General features: G+C 40.4%; 1 long non-coding RNA gene across 1 annotated transcript; it reads right to left on the bottom strand.

The window, feature by feature from the left end:
- Positions 1–1,377: 1,377 nt before the first annotated feature.
- On the bottom strand, positions 1,378–22,421 carry LOC120398630. The gene is made up of 3 exons (XR_005594586.1): positions 22,326–22,421; positions 8,861–8,925; positions 1,378–3,826 (listed from the first exon to the last, which is right to left on the bottom strand). It is a non-coding gene; the product is annotated as an uncharacterized LOC120398630 (long non-coding RNA).
- Positions 22,422–24,595: the final 2,174 nt, after the last annotated feature.

Here is a 24,595-nt window from a genome sequence, read left to right as displayed (position 1 = left end):
GCCATGGATATGGAAGGGATGGAATCAATTATCTTTGTGCTCTCCTCCCCAACCCTATGCATCCATAAAAGGGCCAGGCAGAATCTATTGAGTAATTAAACGCAATAGATTTTGAGTAATTAATTAGTATTGAATAATTAAACACAAGGGTATTTAAATAGAAATAAACCCACATGATAACAGTTGCAGGATGATAAAAGTAAACATTAAGACAAATATTATAATTAATTTCCCAGAATAATCTGAGTTGTTTTTCTTTGTTACTGCACAAGCAATCAACAGGGAGATTTTCAAAAGGTACAAATGTAAATTAAGTCCCCAACTCCCACTGAACTAGCTGCTCAGTTGCCCCTTTGAAGAAATCCCCCAAAAACTTACCCATAAAAATAGGAGAATACTACACAATTCTAGTTCCATTCAATCTGAGCAGAAGGAAATTTGTGTGCTCCTCCCACTGCCCTGGATAATCCTGCCAAACTCAGATATGTATTGCCAACTATCTGTATACATTTATTCCACTTCAGAGCTCAAGTCCACAGTAACTTACCAACTATTACAGTAGCTTTGGCTTTTTCACTGATGTTCTATATTTCAGAAGTCAGTAAAATACACAGTTTAGCTTGTTATAAAGTATTGAGCTATATGAACAAAGTGCAAAAAAGAAATTGGGTAGCATCTGGGATTTAACTGTGAGTGTATGTTGTTGGCTTTTTCCTTCATCATTCATTTCTGTTTTCCAGCTTGCTTAGAAAAATTTAAGTAGATTTGTGAATCATCAAAAGATAAAAATCTTCTCAGATTCAACATCAGCAAGCCCAAATGGATATTTATGTATTGGCATTTTTATTAGATTCAGAGTTGTCTTTTTTTCAGCTAGAGCAAAACATATTACTCTGTCCTTTCTACACATGGATGCTGCAGCTTCGCCTCAAGTCCGTCCACCACAATCATAGGTTTTCCCATTGTTCAGTACATGATATGGCCTTGCCCGTAGCCCTGGTGAGTAGTTCCTCCAGGAGCTGGCAGGCCAATTGATGTTCCATGATTTGTGTTTCACTGCAGTCACATGTGTCTGAGTCATTGGAATCGGCTGACTTCTGCATATTGACTTTTGACCTGCCAGCTGTTGTTCAGAGGCTATTTAAACATCCAGATTGACCAATCCTCTCCAGACTCACAAGAAGGCATCTGGCAACATTTGGCAACATCGATGTACATTTTGATGTCCTCACTGAGTATTTTGAGCAAATACTTACATATTTTCTATAGCATGAAATACAGACCTTGAAAGTTAGATTAATGCATACAGCAATTTACCAGCATTTAACAGAGTCTAAACACTAAAATACATTCTTAAAAGACCTATTTTGAGCAGAACTAATATACATGTGAATTGGTCTGGTCTCCAGCTATAAAAGTTTGCCAGTTATTAGCTAATGCCTGCAGCCTGGGCAAGAGTTGGCATCTGGCCTGCCAGCATCACAATTGGGTCTGTAGTAGAGATTGTATCTGTCATATGAGATGGTGATCTTTCATCATGTTGTATATTTTAGTGAGGAGCGTGCAGTAATTTACTTTGTCATATGCTGCTGATATATTAACAAACATGGCATCTATTACCATACACTTTTCAAACCCATCTTCGGTGCATTGAGTGATGTTCATCACTTGACCAGTGCATGATTTGCCTGGGATTAAGTGCTTGCTCTGGGATTAGATGTTTTTCAATGAGCAGTGATGGGCTGATTAGGATGAGAAGATTGTACAGTTTGTAGAGAGGACACAGTAGTGTTATAGACCTGAAGTTCTTTAGCTCTGCTGAATGCTTCCCCGATTTCAGGAGTGCCAAAACATCTGGTCATTGCCAGATCTTGGGTACTTTTTGTGTGGCGGAGTATTTGTTAAACACCTTGAGTAACAAATTATTGCTGGTCCAAAGTGTTTGATTTGTTCAGCATGAATGTCACCTAGGCCAGTGGCTTTGCCATTCTTGAATGCATTAATTCCATAGGCTAGTCTGGTCATTGTATACCGTCCCCCAAAATTATAAATTTTCTGGTCTTTTGTCACTTTAAGACAATCTTGGGTTGTTTGTTCAGTTCCATGCCATTTTCTAGGAGCTGGAGCGTGACCTAGTCTGCAGTAATATTGTAGTGTTGCTCTACCTTCTTTGGGTTGTTGCTAAGTTTTCAGATCCATGCTTTTGTACTGCTCTGGGTCACGTCTAGGCTCTCAGTAAGACTCTGCCATGACTTTCATGTTTCCTTCCTTAATGCGGAGATCAGGTCTTTGCTAACTGCCAGCATCCTCAGTGAATGAGTCTGCTTTGAACTTCAGCTTGTATTTTCCATACCAATCCAATAATTTGAGTGTTAGTCCTGGCACATAACTTGTTGTGCAGCCTCATGGAATATATTTCTTCAAGACAGTGCACACTGCATTGACACGTTGGTCATAATTTTCTGGTATGGATTTGCTCTTTATTACAATGGCATTGAGGTTGTTTGTAAAGTCCTTCCATTCTGGTTTCTTAAAATTAAAGCAGCACCAGAATGGTACTGCGTGTTAGGACTGCATTGCTCTGGATGGCATTGAGCAAATGTGAAATTGGAGCCAAACTAAGTTTGTTATACAAATGACAGATTGGGGTCATAGCCCAGCTTCCATCAGCTGCTGTTGAAAGAAACCGGGGAGCTTCTTAGACTCATGAATTGAGCTCAAATGATATGAACTCTGCCCCAGGTTCAGCTAGGTCCCCTTTTTTTCCCAGTTATACTATAGTCCCATTTGACACTGTATCTATTAAAGTCAACATGTTTTGTCACATTAGAGGTTATGTGGTCTATCAAACATGAATTGTTTGCAAGGCAGTTTGCAGACAGCTGTGATGGAAATGCCACTGATGTCTACAGTCAGGATTTCGATGTCATTATCAGCCATAGATGTTGTGTTGATGACAAGATAAGGTTTGATGAAAATGGAACTGCCATATTGCTTGTGTAGTCTTTCGATGGCTAAGTTCATCTCAAGTATCCAGAAGCAGTTATTGTTGGTTCCTCTGTCTCTCTCCTGGAGGTCTAACACCTCACATTTTTAGTCAGTGCTATAAGGTGTTGTCCAGCACCTGAGACCATTCAACATTTGCTGATTATTGTCAGTGCTGGCCCTGCTGAGGACCATTTTAAATGACATTGACAACTGCATCAACGTTTAGGGACAGTCAGTCTGTTTACTGTGTTGGTTTGCAGGCACAGATATATTCTTTGGTTAGTTGTAGTGGTAGGTGTTGGGCAAGATTTGCAGATTCTGATGTGAGTGCTTATGCTATGACGCCCCACATGGATGCTTGGAATTGGTCGTTCGCATGGTTCATGAACACTCCTTTTCTACAGGAAGGGCAAATCTGTATCCAGGGACTCTTCACTTTATGCAGATCCTGGAATTATCCTGGAGTTGGATCCCATATTTGTAACAGGTCAAATCTGTAACCTCAGCAGACTTCAACTGAGTTACACCATGGCTGAATTTGGCTTTTAATTTGAACATTGAGCCAGACTATTGTAGTGGGTTTTAGAGTATGCTGTACCACTAGAACCCATTTGGATTTCTTGGAGCTGCCTCTTGTTCTCCATGGTAGCCTCTTTACAAGCCTGCTGAAAGGTAGGCATATGCAGATGTGTGTCTGTATACTGTGTGCAAAATTCAGTGCAACATTACAGATTTGGCTTGGAAAGTAGTCACATTATTGTTCCAGTTTCTCCTTGATATACAGTTTTTGTGGTTCTAGTGTATATCCTTGCCAGTGGTAAGACAAACCACACATCACCTGCCAATAATAAAAATAAATATTCATATAGTGTCTTTCATCCAAAGAGCTCCAAGTGCCGTACAAACTTTAATTAAGCAACAATATATCTGGGATATCAGTAGTATTAGTGTTGTTAAGTTAGAGAGACAAGGTGGGTGAGCTTTCTGTGTAAGCTTATCTCTCTCACCAACAGAAGTTGGTCCAATAAAGGATGGTACCTCACCCACCTAGTCTCTAGACCAACATGGCTACAGCAACACTGCATATGTGTTATATTGTATTTCATAAGAACATAAGAACGGCTGTACCGGGTCAGACCAAAGGTCCATCTAGCCCAGTATCCTGTCTACCGACAGTGGCCAATGCCAGGTGCCCCAGAGGGAGTAAACCTAACAGGCAATGATCAAGTGATCTCTCTCCTGCCATCCATCTCCACTCTCTGATAAACGGAGGCTAGGGCCACCATTCCTTACCCATCCTGGCTAATAGCCATTTATGGACTTAACCACCATGAATTTATCCACCATGAATTTCACATGGGGTAAACTGAGGCACAGAGTAAATGACTTCCCCAAATTCAGGAATCAGTGGCAGAGTCAGAGATGGAATAGAGGAGACTAGATCACAGTATCCTGCTCTTACTATGTGTAGTTGTGTACAAAACTTATGTAAATAAGTGGCTTCAGTACCTATTAAACAGGTGTCTCAAGATTCACATTAACAGATAGTTGACCAAAGACATTTTTCTCCCTCTTTCCTTGGCTGAGTCATAAAGCTACCTCTTAGAAGTAGCCAGGCACTTTGGCAGAGAGAGAAAAACATTCTTCATGTGTTTTCACCCAAGTAGAGTCACAGTTAAATCCCTATTTTCCATGTCCAGAGGCCTTTGTTCATAGAACTGAGTCTTTTATAATGACCTGATCTGCATGTTTTACTGACTTCTGAAATACTACATGCAAAGATCAATCAAAATGCCAAGGCTTGTCGTTGAATTCTGGTAGATTTTCATCATGGGCCTAAAAAGATGGCTTATATCGTTAGTGACAGAGTCAGTTATTTTTATCATTGGCATGCAGATGTAGCCTTCATTAAAATGGAGCACTATTTAATTGATCCATTTGCTCCCAGCAACCTTATTTTTCCCCCCTCTGTGACTAAAAGGCCAAATCAGAGCTCAGCTTCAAATCAAGTAAAACTGTAATACTGCAGTAGGAAGAAGAAAGCGTCTCTTCATATTTTAACTACTAGGTTTTGAATATGAGAAAATCATGATCTAATTAAGGTACTGATAACCATTTTTTGGGCAATTAGCCAAAATTCAGGGTCTAGCAGATTCTTCTTGTAACCGAAACAAATTGAGGTTGAAGTTAGGTATTTCTTTTGTGAAGTCCTGGAGGTCCAAAATGAGTGTACAAAGTCCTGTTTCCCTAAGCATAGCAGGAATCAAAGAGCAGGAAACAGTTTATTTGCTTACAGTTCCAAGGCCCATTCCAGATACGATTTATACCAAAAATATCCCTTTAAGCTTTTCTCAGGGCCATGTGTTCAGTGCTTGTTCTGGCCGAGTCCTTGGCTTTCTGTTGCTTTTCTCTTAGATTTGTTTTTTTCTTACTTCTCTCGGACACAGAGACAGACTTCCACCAAACAATACTCAGTGAAATCCCTCTGCCCAAATGTGCTTGTCACATATCTGTGTTTTGTGTGGAGGCTGTTATTGTTTTAGCTATCTGGTTCGATAAGGGAGCTGAAATGTTTCTTATATTTGTCAGTAATGAAAGGTGACTATTACCGCAGTTTCAAAGAGGTTCAACCCAAGCCATAAATTTAGTAATGCAACCCGAGAACTTGTTAAATGGAGGTTAAATTAGAGACAGGAAATTGTGAAAGGATTAAAAAAAAGTTTGTCCCAGACTTCTTTGATATCTCAAACTGATTCCTCCCCACCAAAAAAAAAATTGCCTGTGAACAAAATCAGGCTTTTTGCCCAGCTTGAACTGTATACTAGATGGTATCCCTATTGCTCATCCTTTGTTACTTGTAGAGAGACTGAAGGTTCCATAAGGCAGGGGCCTCTAGCACATCAGAACCCCAATCTTGATTGGAACTCGCAGGACCTATCACATTCAAATTCTCCAGGTTTTTCCCCTCCTTTAAAGCCAGATCTAAAGACAATCAGTTCATTTTTAAAGTTAAGAATATTTGAAATTGTCAAGGTGATATGTCCGTTTGTTTTCTACATCTAATGTTCTAAACTGTTTCAGATTTCAGCTGAAGCTGTGCAGTACCTGTACTTTAGCTTTGCCTGTGTTATCTTCAAACTCTAGGGATAGCTGTCTCCGAATTAAAGAAGAGGCTGAATGATTTAGTGGATATGACATGGAACTAGAAGATGTCAGTTCTATTCTCAGTTCTGCCACAGAGTTCTTGTGTGATCAAGGGCAAGTCATTTAAATCACAAATGCTTCAGGGGTTCCTGATGCCATGCTCGCTAACGCAACAAAGCTGCTCACTGGCTCAAAATTTACTCAATTGAACTTTTTCTTCCAGCCTATTTTCTAATATACTTCTGCCACACCAACCCCCTGGCCAAACCAGTTCTAGCTCCATTTTCCAACCATATTCTCCTTCACTCTGGAATTCAAAAGGTGTGTGTTCCATAACCAACTTGTAATTTTTAATATATGTTGCATGTATGAAGTATTACTAATGTGAAAAGGACCAATTTCATCTTAGTAAATATGGAATGTTCTCCTGTTGGGAAGCTGTGCAGGGCAAGCATCCTCTCAATATATGTTTGCACAGTGCCAAACACAAGGGGTGCCTAATTCTATTTGGAGTCTTTGGGTGCCACAGAAATACAAACAGTAGTGAATTTATATAACCTCAGACATCTCATATGTAAAACATACACTCGAGCACCAAAATCTAAGAAATTCCTAACAGGTCCTTTGTTGTCCATACAATATTCTTATTTCCAGATCTCAAATCTATAGTCTCTCTCTCTCTGATAATCCTGGCTAATTATTTCATTAAAGACTTGGGTGTTCTGGAGCTTCTGCAGTCAATGGCATGTAAAGCATTCTGAGTCAGGAAGCCCGACTAGTATAGGAGGTATAAAGATGGCAGCTATGTGAGCATTGCAGAGACTGCAAACTAGAGCTAGAGAATCTATTATGGGACTAGGAAATAGAGATAAGTAGAGAATGAGGACTCAGAAATTCTGTCAAGTACTCAAAGAATCAAGGGTTTGCTTATCTGAACTGACATAGACCTTAAAGTATGGGTTCAGCTCAAATGTTCACCTTCTATTATCTCTAAATACTATACTCCTTGGTGAATGGGGAAAAAAGTCTATGTTTAAGAAGTGGACCCAAAGCAGGAGTGGAGACAGTATTTCTTTTATCTGCACCATTTTCATGACTTCAGAAAACTATCACAGAAATCCAGTCTGGTTAACTTTTTTTTCCCCTCCTTTTAAAGGGAGATTATAGCTTCACAATAGAAATTCACTTTACAGTGAAAGCTGTTATACCCAGCCTCCAATTTACAGAGAGATGTTGTTTAAAAGCATTCAACAAAAATGTGTGCAACTGCTTTGAAATCGTTAGTGGGCAAATTCACCCTGGCCAATGGTGCTTTAAAGTTGTGTGTGTGTGTGATTAGTGGGTTTCTGTGTCTCTTCCTACTCCCCAACCCAGTTACCAATTTAATTTGTTCTTAAACACATTTTAACCTTGGAAGATGGTTTCCAATAGTATACAGTCAAATATCTCATGTGGAATGCCCTTGGGTATTATGAAAAAAAGGTTATTCAAACTGATTCAGTGTATTAGTTTATATCATGCCTGTGACGATAAAAACAATGCACAAACCAAATTTGCCATTTTTCAAGGTAAAAGCTAATAATTAAAATAATCAAACACTGAACAAAATAAATGCAGCTATGCACTCTGCCAAGTACTTGTGACCTGACCTTTGGCCAGGGAGTGTCAAGCTTAGAAAGCCTAACAAGTCCCCTAGCTGATCATACCTATCTAACAGGGTGTTTGAGGGGCAGTTAATCAGAAAAATAGTTACTGCTAAATTTTCTTTAAAAAATACATTTTCTTAATGTGTTTGCAATACAGCAGCACTTTCCTTGATTCAGTAGGTCTTTAAGGTCTTTTGGAGCTATTGTAACCTACTGTTTCAGTGATTTGAAAACTCAAGGACTCTAAGAAGCCCCTGACCAAACAGGATAAATGGATCTGAGAGTATTTATACAATCCAAATCCAAATCATGAATTGCTGCCCCCAAGTACAGTAGCGGCTGCTTTGGAGTCATTGTGGCCATCCAAATTAATCTGTGTCCATACATACTAAGGAGTCTCTAAGTAAGCGCTAACTCATTTTAGCACTTGGTCTGAGGCCTTCACTAGAGTATAGAGAGGTTAATTGACTTTCACATACCACTGGTATAGCTCCACAAGGGGAAGCAATGGTGGAAGCGGTAATGTAGACAGAACTCAGGCAGGTACTTTTCTCACAGTCTCATCCATTCCCACTTTGATTTAGCACCCTATCTATATTACAGCTTCCACCAGTGGAGAATTATGGTCCCAATATTGGCACTTAGAATAGGAGACAGGATTAATATTATATTGTTTTTTTCTTCTTTTTATGTGTTTCAAGGGAATTATTATAACTGGTCAAAAACAGGATAACTTTTCAGTATGCAAATTTTCCAATCAAAAATTTCAGAATTTGAAGTTTTTTGACCAATAGAAATGTATATACAGACACACACAAAGAAGAAAGATGAAAAGTTGAATTTCCTGTACAAAGCCAAGGAAATCTATATTAAAATATTCTGAGGCTCCGATCCAGCAGAGTACAAAAACAGTGCTTAACTTTAAGCATGTTAACAGTCACACAGGGCCTTAAAGTTAAGTGCCTGCTTAACTGATGTATTGGGGCCTGAAACACTCGCTGGAAAACAGTGTTTTTCCTAGATGTGACTAGGTACAATAACTGAACCCAATAACTTGAATAGCAGAGGTAAGGCAGACTTACCATCTTCATTTCTTTTCTATTTTGGCTGAAGAGACATCTGCATCATCAATGTAACAGATATTTTTCTGTGTGAATAGATATATTGTATCACTGTAGAACACTGTAAAGATTAATCGTTAAAAGCATAATTATCTTTTCTTGGTAATCTGCTAAAGTCTAGATACGAAAATACAGAATTATGACTGACCAAGTGTGGTATTGAATAGCACCAGGGCTGGCTCCAGGCACCAGCTGAGCAAGCTTGTGCTTGGGGTGGCAGATTCTATGGGGCAGCATTCTGCCCAAACCTAGGGTGGCACGGCCGCCTTTCTTTTTTGTTCACTGCTCCAGCCGCCCTGTAGGGGGCAGTGGCACAGAGGAGGGGAGCGCCCTGCAGCAAACTCGGCAGGGCAGCCTGCGTCCTTCCCTCCCCGCCGACCGGAGCGTAGCGGAGCCCTCCTGGCAGTCGGCACGGCGATCGGGGCCGCGTGGCGAGTGCTCCGCTGAAGCGCTGGCCGCCCCCCTTCTCTCTCTCTCCGCCGCTCCCCCATTAGACCCGGCGCGCACTCTGTAGCACAGGGAGTCCCCTGGCTCCAGCCGCCCTGTAGGGTTTTTTGTTTTTTTTTCCTCTGCTTTGCCGGCCGCGCCGTTGTTTCTCCTCCTGCCCCCCTGCTTTGTTGCTCCAGCCGCACTGTTTTTGTGTTGTTCCCCACCCGCTTTGCCGCTCCAGTGGCCCCACCCTCTCCCCCTTTTTTTTTTGCTTGAGATGGCAAAAAAGCCAGAGCCAGCCCTGAATAGCACTAGATGCAAGTTACTGGGATGACATTTTTCAGTTTTAGCAGCCTGCATTTCTTCAAGCAGTGGCTTTAGAAGTGCATCCTGTTCTTAAGTATTCAGTTGTGACGTTATTGGCTACCTGCCTCTGCAAATCCTTTGCAGAACTGCACAGTCAGAAACATGTCAGAAGAGGATGGCTATACTTTCTTGCCTAAGAAATTAACGTGGTTGAAATGAAATCTTCATACACTGATGTTTGTGTAGCCAAAGTGAGATGAAGGCTACATAAGAAAGAAAGGCTAAATGTTTTGCCGCTGTAAATTGGTGTAGCTCAGAAGCTGAGCATCAGACACCATAGGATTTAAAAGTAATCCTTATATTTTAGCACACATGTAGACATATTCTGTGGTATTATAATTCTTGCATCATTTTATTTGTTTAGTACATTTATATAGCACCTATTTATAAAGCACCTGAAAACTTTACTATGAAAAATCAGTAAAATACATTAAAACAACAACAGACAGCTCAAAAACAAGGGATCAGACACATGGCAGACTCAAAAGCCATGTAGCAACCCACTTCCCAGGGTGGGGTGGGGGAAATCAATTTGGCATCAATTCCCAGATTATGTAAGGTATAGGCAAGAAAATGGCAGAATAAATATAATGTAGGCTTTGATCCTGCAGTCAGTCTCATGTGATTGCATCCTGTACCCAGGCACAGTCTCAGTGACTGTCGATTGCAGGATCAGGACCTACAAATAAGTAAGCAAACAAACCTTTCCTATTGGTTTCAATGGGAGTTGGATCATGTCCCAAGAGCAGTTCCATCTGACTGCTCAGTGCTAATTGCTGGAAGCAGACATAAGGAAAGACATGATCAACCTCCCCTTTAAACTTAATTTATGACATAACAATGTGATCACTTTCTGCTGTTGGCACGTCAGCTCTGTTGTGAGTTTGTGTGTATGCGTGTGCGTGTACATGTGCGTTTCCAAAGGCCAATGTGAATAAGATTTTTTTTAAAAATCATTACTTTGTAAGTTATGGTAAAAAAAATCTGGTTTCAGTGAATATAAACCTCAGATCTACCTCTATTTTATGCTATGGGGCAGAGAGCTCACAATAAGCTCTGCTCTCAGGCACACAGGAGATGTAAATCCTCTTAATGGACTTCTTGTTTCCTGATCATACCCTTCTCAGCAAAACTATAGAGGCCGCACTTTATTTAGGGTTTTGAGGCCGTTTCTGGGCTTGATTTGGCCTTATATAAGGCAGTCAATAATGTTTTATAATCAGTACTCAGAAATCAGTGACAAATAATAAGGCAAGCATTAAAACACATACACACACACACACACACACACACACACACTTAGGACTTACAGCTGATTTCAGCTGTACAGGTGCAACTGTCATTTAAAATCAATGCATTTTTTCTTGAGTACAGACTTCAACATTTGGCTCAGTTGTGTTTGGGAGATCTTAATATATTTGTAATTATGTTTGAAATTATAAAACATCAGTTATATAATCATCTTCGTAGCTGTCATTTTTAGTTTATTAACCATAAAAAGCTTTAAGTGAATCAATATAAAAGTCACAGCTGACTTATCCTGCCCATTGTAAGCAACTAATTTCCATATGCTGTTTTTTACTTTGTATATTGGCAATGTCTATTCAAGTGATTGCAAATAATCATTTTCATACCTAAGGCAATTACTAGCTCTGATGAAATAGCATGTTAGTTACTTGCTGGAGTCTTGTCATCTAGTGTCAAACCTCTTCCTCTGTGAGAACATGATTAGCTCTTTGGTTGTAGATTTAATGTCAATGTTTGAGGAAGTTATAAGACCAAATGAAATTCAGCTCTGGAATAACTCCACTGATTTCAGTAGCCCTATACTAAGTACCTCTTTGGTTTTGTGAATGACATCTGAATCGTCTAGCTCCTCTCCCCACACCATCCCGCAAAACGAATCAATATATTTCACCTTTTCTGAAGTTTTTCCTCTTGTTTCAAATTAATGATTCACCGGTATCAACACAAATCCACTTACATGTTTCAGTCAACCTGAATCTGCATTTTCAGCAAAAATATTTCAGATGAAGTATTTCACCCACCTCTAATGCTGATGCAGTTTTCTATCTAAGGATCAATTTATGTACAAAGATAGATATTTGAAAATGGCAGCTTCCAGCATGTTAGCTCATCCCTAGCAACACAAGCACCAAAGTACTGAGAGAAAACAGTGCTTTGCATCTGACAGCTGCATTACAGTATCCCAAAAGAGCTTACCTGCCTACCTCAAATCCTTATGAAAATTTTACTGAAGAATGGCTGGCGTTGTAAACAGTTTGCAGGGATTTTCTTGTTTTATAATATGCTCTAAGCAGCTAGTTCAATTTATGGAAAGTCAGATGCATAATATTTGCAGTGGAAACCAAAGATACTTTTAAATCACAAGAGTACAAAACGGTCTCTGAAGCCAGTAATATTTTTGCCCCACTGATTTACAGCTAAGCTAATCTTTCAGACTTCCTTTTTTTCCCTTGGTTTGAACACTAATTTTCAGCCTGAAACATTTTTTTTTAAATAGTCACCTGATAAACCCCTGAAAAGAACAGTTTATAGCTGAAATGTTGACAGGCCCCCAAGCACCATAATAAGAGAGTGAACACAATTACACTAATAACTCGGCATCACAGTTGTATTAATATACTTAAAGGGCTCAGATGAACCAGGCTGGAGTTTCCAGCAGATTCCTTTTCATATCTGAATCTGCAGCTGTTCTCTTAGAAAGGGCAGTAATTCACCTTGGTGACTAGATAAAATGTCCATGCAATTTCAGGGTGACATAAAAATGCTCTTTTAAAAATCAATAGAGAAAAGTATTATGCTGCCATTATAAATATTCCCGATAACTCATGAAATATTATTTTCATAAAAGGAGAAGAGAAGGACAGTGCTATATATTTTTAACACTGCATAGTAATTTTTTTAGAAGTTACAAAGGTGGGGGGCGTAAAATTGAGCAATATAAAAGTTAGGTATATAAGTGAGTCTTTGCATTGAGTTTTCTCCTATATGATGACAAAATGTGAAGCGTAGTATAGAAGACTATTACAGAAAAGCTACTACTTGTTTAGCTAGTATCCTAATGTATAGGCTTCCTGACAATGCATGGAGATGCGTGGAGGAAAACCCTCAGGATTCCCCTTCAACAGGCTCTCATTGATTTGGGAGCAGTGATTAATTTAATGCAGTGGTGGGCAACCTGCATCCCATGGGCCACACATCCCATGGCTGGGAATGGCGAACCACAGCCACTGGAAGCTGTGGGCAGCCAGGCAAATGTAAAACAAACTGGCGGCCCGCCAGTGGATTACCGTGATGGGCTGCGTGCGGCCCATGGGCCGCAGGTTGCCCACTACTGATTTAATGGATGCAGCTACAGCTCGGGCTCTAGAGATTCCCATGCTATGCCCAAGATTATTGTAACTATCAAGGGCTTCTTGCTGTCTTTAGGTTCAGTTGTGGAGGAGACTATCCCTCTGGAGGGACACAGTGAAATACTACAAACTGGCGTGGTCCATTCTCTGGATTTTCCTCTGATCCTTGGCATCTCCTGGCTCACTTTGTCAAAATTCTGCTTACAGCATGGCCAGAGACCCGAAAACATTGTACCCAGACCAAAGAAGAAGTAGGTGTAGTTGCCCACTGAAACACCCACTGTAGGAACTGTGGAACTCTCCAGCTCTACCCCAAGTAATGCAACTACACTGACTTCTTTGAGAAGAATGCAGAAAGCCTCCTTGCACATTGGGACTAAAACTGCCCCATAGTATTTCAGCCAGAGGCAAAGATAGCATTTGGGTGACTATGCACAATGTCAAAGTCTGAACTGGTGGCACTGCAAGAGTGTCTCCAAGAGAACCTAGCCTAGGGGCTCATACACAAGTGAACTTCACCAGCAGTGCACCAGTCCTTTTTCTAAAAAAAGGATAGACATCGCTGTGTTGATTTTGAGGCCTAAATCAGATAACAATCTTGAAACATTACCCCAATCCCTGAGCTGTTGGACTGCCTGGGAGTTGCCCACATAGTCACTAAACTGGATCTCTAGGGAGCTAAAAATCTCATCTGTATTTGAGAGGGGGATGAATGGAAGACCGCCTTTCAGACCCACTATGATCACTCTGAATATGTGGTTATGTCATTCAGATTGAGTAATGGCCTAGCAATATTCCCATCACCCAATGAACTCTTGACTCTGTGTTGTCACTGCAGATTCTGTCTCTGACTAGGTCTGGCCACCCATGACAGAACATTGGTAAGACTGATTATGATAACTGAGGAAGGAGGACCCACCATAAAGGATATTACAGGCTTAGAAGAGTGAAAGATTTTAAATACCTAGAATTAACGGTTGCCCTCTTGAGTGATGCCCAGCATTATATAACAACTGTTTGGTGCAAGTGGCAGGAACTGATCCCAGTTCCCTGTGAGAAAAAATATGCTAATAAAATTGTATATAAAACTGTAATTCAACCCATCCTAATGTACATAAGAGAGACTTTGCTGGCCACAAAAAGAAATGAGTATGATCTATGATGGCAATAAAGATGTTGGATACTCTATTATAAGAAACAAAATGAAGTTGTGAAGGGCATAAAGCAGGTTGCCCCAATTAGAGACAAGTTGAGGGAGGTTATTCTACATTGATATGGACGTATCCAGCTGACCCTAAGAGTTATATTATAAGATGGCCTTTAATGATCATGGATGGAAGATGACCAAGCGTGAGTGAGCCCAAAGATACAGGGCAGACATCAATGGACATGAGAGAACAATTTGCATGACAGCTTGGCATACAATCATGAGTTATGGAAGAAGACTATAAAAGTTGCTTACCTCAGAAAGGGAAGTGGCAAGAAAGAAACTAGTATCCTAATCTTCTCCTCTTTGTTCCTACCACGTTTGCTGTTTATCCCACTTCAAGTGCTGGCTACAGTGGCATGACCAGCTGCCCCACACCCGATTCCCAGCTACAACACAGGGCTTGATTTTTAGCACTTACTAGACCGTTGGCTTCAAACCTCTCCACCATAAATAAATAATACAGTTTGTTTTTGAAGGTGCTAATGCGGGAATGTCTCCTCACCCCCACTTCCTCCAAACTCTTACTTCTAGCTTTAGAGAACTTTCTGGTGGGAGGCAGCATTATTTAGTGGCTAGGGCACAGAGCTGGGTGTCTGAAGACCTGGATTCTATTCCCAGCTCTGCCATTTGTCTGCTGTTTGATCTTGAGTAAGTAATTTTTCCTCCGTGTGCCTGTTTTCCCTCACATTCTCTAGAGGTCTGATCTATTTAAATTGCAAACTAATACAGGAACAATCATATGTTAATATGAATCACTGACCACAGTGAGACAGATTTCAGTTAGAGCCTCCAGGTGCTAATGTAATACAACCACCACCAATAATCTTTGTTCCAAGAAACTTGCAGCTTCAGTACACTATCCCATAATATCATGATACCATTAGTTGGAGGTGTTAGCTAAAGCAATACAGAGGATTTAATCCTTTCCACTTTACAAAATAAACATTTGATAGCACAAAGAAAATTAAACAAATTCAGATTTTTTTAATAGGAATTTTGTGCTTATGGAAGGAGCTGGAGGCCCAGAGAATGAAGTCCATTATGCCTCTACTACACAGAATCCTGAAAAATCCCCTAGCGTATTTATACATAATTGACATAATCATTTTTTCATCATCAGCAGCAAATACACAAATAGCTAACTATGCTCTCCCACTAACTATGCCAAGCCCACCATCTATCACCAGTCCACTAACTGTATTGGACCACCCCCATCTATAGTGCAATTACTGGCTGTAAAGTCCTGCTTACCGTATGTAGTGTTGCTAATGGTGGTAGAAGTCAGACCAGGCACTAATGTACCAACTAATGGATTTATGTTTTCACCGCACTAAAAATCACTGCATCACAAAATTAAATATGCTGAATTCAGCTAAGTGGCACTGAGTGTTCTCTGTTCCAGCTGCCTTGTATTCTTCATTTTGAGAACACAAAACTACGCAGCGAGGCTTTTGAACTAGAGAGTTTATTCAGCTGTGTTCAATAGCTCATTTATGAAAGTTATTATTCTTTTCACTAGAAAAGTTGAATAGGAGAGTGGGAAGTGTTTGTTTTATTACTACTTTGAAAAAAGGAATTGCTAAAAAAAAAAAAGAAATTGTCTCCTGTGGAAACTTCCAATATAATTCAGAAGCTAAGTAGCTTTAAACACTTTGAGAAACATGGATTCAGTGTGTTTCACATATAGTATTTTTCTAAAATAATCTTTTGCTTAAAACTTTTCAAAAACAAAAAGCATCAAATGTGTCAGAATAATCTCTTTCAGCAAAGGTGGATATAGAGACAAACAAAGGAGAGAGAAGATAAATGAGCCCTTAGTAAGTTTGGGGGAGGGGGGGAGAATATCTCCTTAGCAATGAATAGCAAATGCAGTAAAATGAATTGGAGTTCAAAAATATTTTCCAATATTCTTTTGCCGCAATATTTCCCTCTATAAAGATTAGTCTCTCATGGAGTATTTTTGCTTTTCTTTCATCACAGGAAGGTGTCCCATCAACACAAGTGGAAAGGAGATTGGGCTTCAGAATCCATGGATTCCCCAAATTCTTAGCAGATCTTTGAGCAGCTACAGCAGTTATACAGTATTCATTATCAGGATTTCACACATTTTACAGACATGGCAGCTTATTAGTAACTACTGATCCATATACTAAACAGTAGGGGGTTCAGTTCTACATTCTATTTCATGGGTGTAACTCCTACTGACATCCAGGTAACTGAGGGGAGATTATTTTTAAGGCGGGGGGGGGGAATGGAGATTTAATACAAAGGGGATAGTTTGCCAGTCCCATAAATTCATAGCCTGAACATTTGCACCTGAAGCATGGACATTATTATTCTTGATATTGCTAGGAAACAATAGCAAGGTGAAATAGTAAGAAAATTATTTGTTTTCTTTCAAAGTATATAAAACAACTATCCAAAGTGTCTTGACAATCTGTAAAGTCACAGCCCATATTAGTAACCACCACCATAGAATGATTGTTTGGATTGTTATGCAGTATGCCTAAAATAGTTGAGGTAATCAGGTTTAGGGGTCACTTTGCATATGCACAAAAATACATAGTTCTGAGCAGCTTGACCTGACTTTCTGACTGTAAAAAATACAGTATAGAGTCATAGGCAGAGCTGTTGAATAATATGCAATACGTTATTCAGTGATTTCCACTTTCCATTCATGAATTCTCCATTGACAGAATAGTTTTTCCCCTATTTATTCATCTTTGTAAATAATTACAGATAAAATTCTACAAATAAGTTTTGGTTCTTTGATTGTATATGGGCAGTTTTGTGATTAGTTTTAATTGGATACATAGGTCCTAGAAGCATCACATGCCTGTTCACCAACCCTCTCTCAAAACGTGTTTTGTTTTTTGTTTTTTTTTTGTTTGAAAAAAAAAAGGTGTATGCTTTCCAGTAAACACTTACAATTGACTTAAAATTTCTGAGGACATTCCTGCTGATTAAAGAATGTCTAGAATATTTGTGAAAAACTAACACAAAGGGAACATAGTCAAAATAAATTAATTTGAAAATTCAAAAAAGGGTATTTTCAGGAACCTTTATTTTTTTAAAATAAAGTATATACCCATATTGAGCCAAAAACCTACATTCCGATCCCAGAGGATATAATGATGGTTCTGAAAATAGACTGGTAAAATGACACTTCTTATTCCATATTTATTCTCCCCACAGTGAGTGCCATATAAAATAGGCTCAGCTTATAAATCAAGACAATGTTTTTGTAAACCGTAGGCACCCCAGGGTCAACTTGGTTTCTGAAAAGTCATGCTGTGTGCTTTGTTTCATGCAACAGCACTAAGGATAAAGATCCTGAAATCAGAATTTAGCTGACAATTTTATTGATGCTCATTTGAATTGTAACTACAGTGAAATCTCTTAACAGCTCTTATCATTTAGGGAAAGATTTCTAAAATGCTTTACACAAATCAATTTTTTAAACAAAGTGATTCTCCATTTTCCCCCCTCATTAGAAGTCAGGAGCCTGTTTCTTGTTGTTAACATATAACAAATTATGTATCATTGTTCTAAAATTGAGACAGAAAATTATATGAAAAATAAAAATGATATTGTCTCCAGAGACGCAAGATAGGTGAGGTAATATCTTTTATCGGGCCAACTTCTGTTGGTGGGAAGAACAAGCTTTTGAGCTTTCCAGAGCTCTTCTTCAGGTCTCAAGGCAGATAGTGTGAATTAATCTGTCAAGATTCCATATGTAGGCTTTCATACAACCTGACTTTCCAGGGAGGGGACACAATCAGAGATGCACAGACTGGTACAAATTATTGAGGCAGAATGGAGAGGTAGGCTGAGTACCACAAAGGGCAGAGGTAGAGGGTAGGAGAAAAGTGGTTTAATCCTTTACATCATGTATATTTTAGTTATCCCTGTTCAATGAATCAGATGATTGGGGGTCTGTTTGTGCTGACTTACATTGGTAGAAATATCAAGTGCAACCCCACTGAACTCAGTCACGTTACCTCTGTATAAGAGGATGCAAGTCAAGAATCTGATCAACAATTCCTTGGACATGAGTATGTGTGTAATTAAATCTGTCAAAAGCCAGATGCTGTGTATATTCTGATACCATTCAGAATCACTCAGGAAAATGCTTCCTGCTGTGGACATCAGTTCAGAAAATACACTTGTAGATGGATAACTTAGCGATTCAAAAGTTAAACCATCAAGCTTGGACCAGTATGATTTCTCTCTTTCTCTCGACTAGGTACAGACCCTTATGGGACGTCATTACATATGTCCTCTTACTTTCATAATTAACTTTTAATGACTCTTTTTGTTTCTTCAGCCAGTTTTGCACCCTCCTAACAGTAATTTAAGCTAGACCCCATTTCCCTAATTTGCTTAGGGAAATGCCATGTGGAGACACTGGATTCTGGTGCTGATCTGAATCCCTGGGGCACATTAGAGCCTCCTGAGGGGAACTCATGGGCGTGGCTTTTCACGTGACACGTTTAGCTCATTATCTTAGTCATGGGTTTCTGTAAAAAGAAGTTGGAGGCAATCAGCTCTTTTGGGTGACAGCTATTCCAGGAAGAACAATGACAGTGACTAGTCACAGTTAAGAAAATATGTGCTTATACCTGAAGAAGCTCTGTGTAAACTGGAAAAAACTTGTCTTCCTCACCAACAGAAGTTGATCCAATAAAATATAGTGCCTCACCCACCTTGTCTTTCTAGTAGCCATATTGGTCCCAGGTTCAAGAAGACTGGCTAGGCAGTAATACTGCAGAAAAAGATCTGGGGCTTATAGTGTATCATACATTGAATTTGAGCCTACGTGATGCAATTGTGAAAAAGGCTAATATTCTGGGGTGTATCAACAGAAGTGCCACATATAAGATACAGGAGGTAATTGTTTCATTCTACTCAGCACTGGCGAGGTCTGTGGAGTACTGTGTCCAGTATTCCGTGACACACTTAGAGATGTGAACAAATTGAAGATAGTCCAGAGGAGAGCACCAAAAATGATAAAAAGTTTTAGAAACCTGACCTATGAGGAAAGGCTAAGAAAACCAGGCATGTTTAGTCCTAGGGTAAGCGGATAGCAAGGGTGAAAAATCGGGACAGGGAGTGGGGATAATCAGGGGTGGCTCTAGCTTTTTTGCCTCCCCAAGCACGGCAGGCAGGCTGCCTTCGGCGACGCGCCTGCGGGAGGTCCCCAGTCCCACGGATTCGGCAGCTTGCCTGCGGGAGGTCCGCTGGTCTCGCGGATTCGGCGTACCCGCCACCGAATCCGCAGGACCAGTGGACCTCCCGCAGGAATGCTGCCAAAGGCAGCCTGACTGCTGCCCTTGCAGGGACCGGCAGGGCGCCCTCCATGGCTTGCCGCCCCAGCCATGCGCTTGGAGCACTAGAGCCACTGCTGGGGGTAATAGGCGCCTATATAAGAAAAAGCCCCGAATATTGGGACTGTCCCTATAAAATCGGGACATCTGGTCACCCTGTGTAGTCCTAAGAAAAAGATGGCTGCAGGGGAACCTAGTAATAGTCTACAAATATATTCAATGCTGTTATAATAAGGACAGTGATCAGTTATTCTCTAGGTCCACTAAACATAGGCTAAGAAGTAATGGACTTAATCTGCAGCAAGGGAGATTTAAGTTAAATATTAGAAAATAAAACTTTAATCATAAGGATAGTTAAGTACTGGAATAGGCTTCCAAGGGAATTTGTAGAATCACTGTCACTGGAGGTTTCTAAGAACAGGTTAAACAAACATCTATCAGGGATGACCCAGCTATACTTGATTCTGCCTCAGCAGGGAATGGACTACATGACTTCTTGAAGTCCCTTCCTGCCCTACATTTCTATGACTGCATGTGGATTAGTCATGTTCCAACAGGCAATCTAATCAGCATAGCAGGTTGTGTTACAGGCATCATGCATTTACACTGTCCTCAGTCCAGGGGCAGCTCTAGAAAGTAGGCTGCCCCAAGCAGCGCGCCGCGCCGCCGCTTTCTCGGTCCTCGGCGCGGTCCTTTCCTTCCCGCTGGTTGAGCTCCCCGCGCGCGCGTGCGCGCAGCAGGTCCACCGCGGGAGACGACGACGAGCGCTGCCGCAGCCTGCAGCAGCTCAGCGCTCAACCGGAGGACCGACCGCCGGCAGTCTTGCCAGCAGGTCAGCAGCAGGTCCGCTCGCCGGACGCCCCGCATGGCATGCGCCGGCGAGCCGCCACCGAGCCCCGAGCCCCCCGCCGCCCGCCCGCCTGCCCGCCTGCGCCTGGCGTCTGCGGCTGCCCTAGAGCCCTGCCTCAGTCTATTGAAATGCTTGTTCTGAAGGCTGGAAGGTTATGGTGAACGCTGGTGTCTATAGAATTGATTGTCAGAGGTGCTGAGCACACACAGCTCCCAGTGTTTGCAGTGGAAGCCACAGTTGCTCAACAACTATGAAAATTTTAAAGTGAAGAAGACCTCATGTGTTTAGCATAAAGACCACAGTAGTAAAACTAGTTTTTATTTTATAAGAACATCTGCCCAGATGTACTCTCTTTGGCATGAGTGACAGCAAATACTACATCTCCCACTTGGCTTTTTCCAGGACAAGACTAATTCCTGGAATTACAAACTTGATTCTGCATTAATGCTACTAAGCTCATTGTCAATGGCAGTAGCACCCTCTCCCCAGGCACTATATTAGACAGTTTCTCCCCTACAAGCTCTACATGCAGTCACAGATGCAGTCACCTGAAGCGTTTTCTGTTTCTCTTTTTCCAATAATTCTATGAGTGACTTTTGGTAACCCTGCTCTATGTAATACCAGAACCTTCTTAAGGAGCACAGGGCTTGTTATTTCTTCTCTGTTAACCACATCCCTATGTTCTGATTTTTGCTGGCCCATAGGCTTTCACATGGGGATTACCATTCCAACCAACGCCATTACTTTCTAACCCCATCCCTACTAGGAGTAATGTCAACAGTTTGGAACGTATGATTGCTATAGTTGGCACACAATGAACCACCACCACCAAGCACCATACTTTTCAAGAACTATCTCAATAGATCATAGCAGAGACCCCTCCAGAGGCAATGCAACACAAAGATAAGGCATCCTTAAGATGTACAGAGCAAGCATATCTATTGGCAGCAGATGTGTTAACAATGCAGGGCAGCAACTGGTCCATCAAAAAAAGAAGAGAGTCAAAAGATTACATTCATTTTGTTTAAGGAAGGGATGGAGGGACTCCATCACACTGACCTACCCACCCACCCACAAGCAGTGATGGCACTAAAATAAGTACCCAGACCACAAAGCATTAACTGCTTTATTTAGAATGCACCCATCACGATGGATGCAAAGATAGTAAACCAAAGGTAACATTTGTCTAAGGGGGAGCTGCCAGAGAGGCACAGTCCCACCGAGTCACCCATTCACAGGAAACATGACAGAATTAGCCAGACAACTTTTTTGATATAGCACATTTCTTAGCTGAAAGCAGATCTGTAAAATATGCATAACAGCAACTGCAAGTACAGAAATGGAGGTTTCAAAAGAACATGTGTGTAGCTCTTAGGGAAATGATAGAATTCTCTCCTTTGATAACCTGATTGGAAAATATTCAGATTTGGGGACTTTGTGTTTGAAATAACGATCAGAGCAGACTTAAAATAAAAGGCTGATTGAAATTTTTCTATCCAATTTTTTTAAGGATAAATGGGTTTTTTTGATTAAATTAATTATACTTTCAGCTGCTTTACTTAAAAAGTATAGAGATTTTTCATTAGAAAACCAGAAACCATCATTGTTCTTAGCACTTTTTGGCAAAAAAAAAAAAGTCATTTTTCCACAAGAAAACTAATCTTTTTCCAAGTAGCTCTAATAAATATATCACACACACACTTTTGTTTGAAAAGACATTCCCCATCCAAAATAAAATAAAATAGGCTAATGCTAACAGTGCAGAGAAGTTCAATAGAGAACTTGATATTTTGTGGAAAAGGGAAGAGACACAGACAGAGGATTAAAAGACAATGGCAAAGCAGAAAGATGTGACAGGGATACCTACTGTGCTCTGTGGACCACCGCAAACAGGCTGGATGCTTCACAGGTTTATAAGTGACAGTGTGTTGTTTATTCATTCCTCCCCACTAGTTCATCAGTACAGCAAATAACAAATGGCATCAACTTCCCCCTTAGCCCACCCTCTGGGAAGAGATGGGGAAAGATTTCCTCATCCTGCATCTCCTGACCCCTGCCAGCCTCTTTCCCTTGCACTTCCTTCCTCTCTTTTAGCTGTTCCCAGATGATGGGTCGATTGGTCTCATTAGCTTGTCAGCCTCCTACCTAATTAAGTGTTTGAGCCCCCATCTCACAATGAAGTCCACTCCAGGGGTACAAATAGCAAGTACCTTTGTGACCAGCATGCCAGGTCAGCACTAGGCTCCTGGCATTTTGTCCCAGAAGGTAAGACTAAGAGACAGCTTTGTTGGGTGAACTCATCTTTCCTCCCCCCCCCATAATGCAGTAACATCTAAGAGGTTGTAAAAACTAAAGAACCTGAATTAGTTCTCTGACTGATATCACTTAACATTGCTGTCAATCCAGGTTCATATTTCAGAGATGAACTAACTTGTCAGAGCTGAAACAATGAATCTGTTTGCCTTGGCCAGTTAAAAACAAAAGAAAAAAAGAAGAAATGCATAGGCTAGCGGTGTGTGATTTATATTATTCCTTCTTATGCTAGCCAAACACACCATATACAATATTTTATGAGCAAGTGTCAAATCACAAACTATACTGCAGACATCCTTGAGGGACTCAGTCTCAGGGTGGCTGCACAGATGTCATTCTCCAACACCACACCTGCAAGAAGTATAAATTGATGTGTTTAATTTAGAATGAGGAATTGGTATGTGAAGAAATATGCTTGTGACAGCAATAGGAAAAGCAGGGATCTGGGTAGTAAATGTCACCAAAATTCATTTGGTGTGTTCAGATTTACCAGCATCTAAACAGCATCACTATTCTGTCAGCAAAAATGATGTTCTGCAAGGGTTTGCAGGTCACATGGCAAAGATCCCCTTGTTACATTCAGGCACAGGAGATTTGCTCTTTGCCACTTTCAATTTGATATTTTACAGGGATTAGGAACATAAATCAGATAGGAAAACATTATATGTCGTTTTTGCCCCTGTAGCTGACTACTAGTAATCTTAAAAGTCAACAAATGTCAGGTTTCAATTTTTAGTTTACTGAATTATTGCATTGTGGAGCACAAAAATACCAATCTCCATGAGTTTTATGGTTCTAATTCTTTCACATGCAATTATAGGAAAAACAGTTTTACTCTACCTGCCTGACAGTTGCTTAATATCACTGACTTTTGTACATATTCCCTTAAACATCTGATTGAAGTAAACAGGAACAGCTTTCACCCAAGCACACCTGCCTCAGTTTCACTAGTACATTCCACTCTTTATGGGTGAGGGAGGAGGGCCCTTTATGATTTCCCATCCTAGTTCTCTGTAGAAGAGATGAGTGCTCCACAAACCAAGGAATATACATCATTAGGAGAAATGAAATCATTTGTAATAATTTATTGCAGTGGAACCTTTTTATAGACTAATATGATTACAAAAAAGCCTAAGCCATGAGCCTATGTGATTTTATTTTTAAGAAAACTATTTTATAGAAAAATCCTAGCCATCTTACAAATTAGTGTTTTGTCCTAGAATTATAATTTTAAACAGTCATTACTTTCATGACAAATATATAGCTATTGAATAGAAATAAAAATGATTCTGATTTAAATTAAGGACATGTACTTCAAATGTCAGGATGCTCTCACAGCCAACCCAACCAATAAATTGCTACACAATGGTGTGAGTTGTTAATTTCAAAAGTGGTAAAGTGCTTTTTAGAGGAGGGATGCAGGGGAGCAAGAAGGGACTAGAGAACACTCCATCATGCTTCAGCTGATGAAACTTTCCAACCTCTTATGTATGACTGGCAGAGTCGCCCCAGCCACAGCCATCCTGGATTGCTGCAGGAGTTCAGCAGGAGTTTCCTAGAACATGCAAAGGTTGGGTATGCTTGCTACGCTCCCTATTGAATGTGGGAAAAGTTATTATTCTTTTAGCCCTGATGCAAAACCCACTGAAGACTCTCATCGTATTCAGGGGCTCTGAATCAGATCTCATCTTTCTTAAAATAATGTTTCTCAGTTACATCAATGCAACCCCATAGAAGTTTGCACTGGGGTAATAGAATGTGTCACACAATCCCAAACACATTTTTAAAACTTAACCCCCCCCCCTTTTTTTTTAAAGTCTTAGT

Source organism: Mauremys reevesii, linkage group 2 (assembly GCF_016161935.1).
Source record: "Mauremys reevesii isolate NIE-2019 linkage group 2, ASM1616193v1, whole genome shotgun sequence".
NCBI classification, from domain to species: domain Eukaryota; kingdom Metazoa; phylum Chordata; order Testudines; family Geoemydidae; genus Mauremys; species Mauremys reevesii.
The sequence above is the reverse complement of the archived record's forward strand: the minus strand, read 5'-3'. Positions and strand labels throughout refer to the sequence as shown.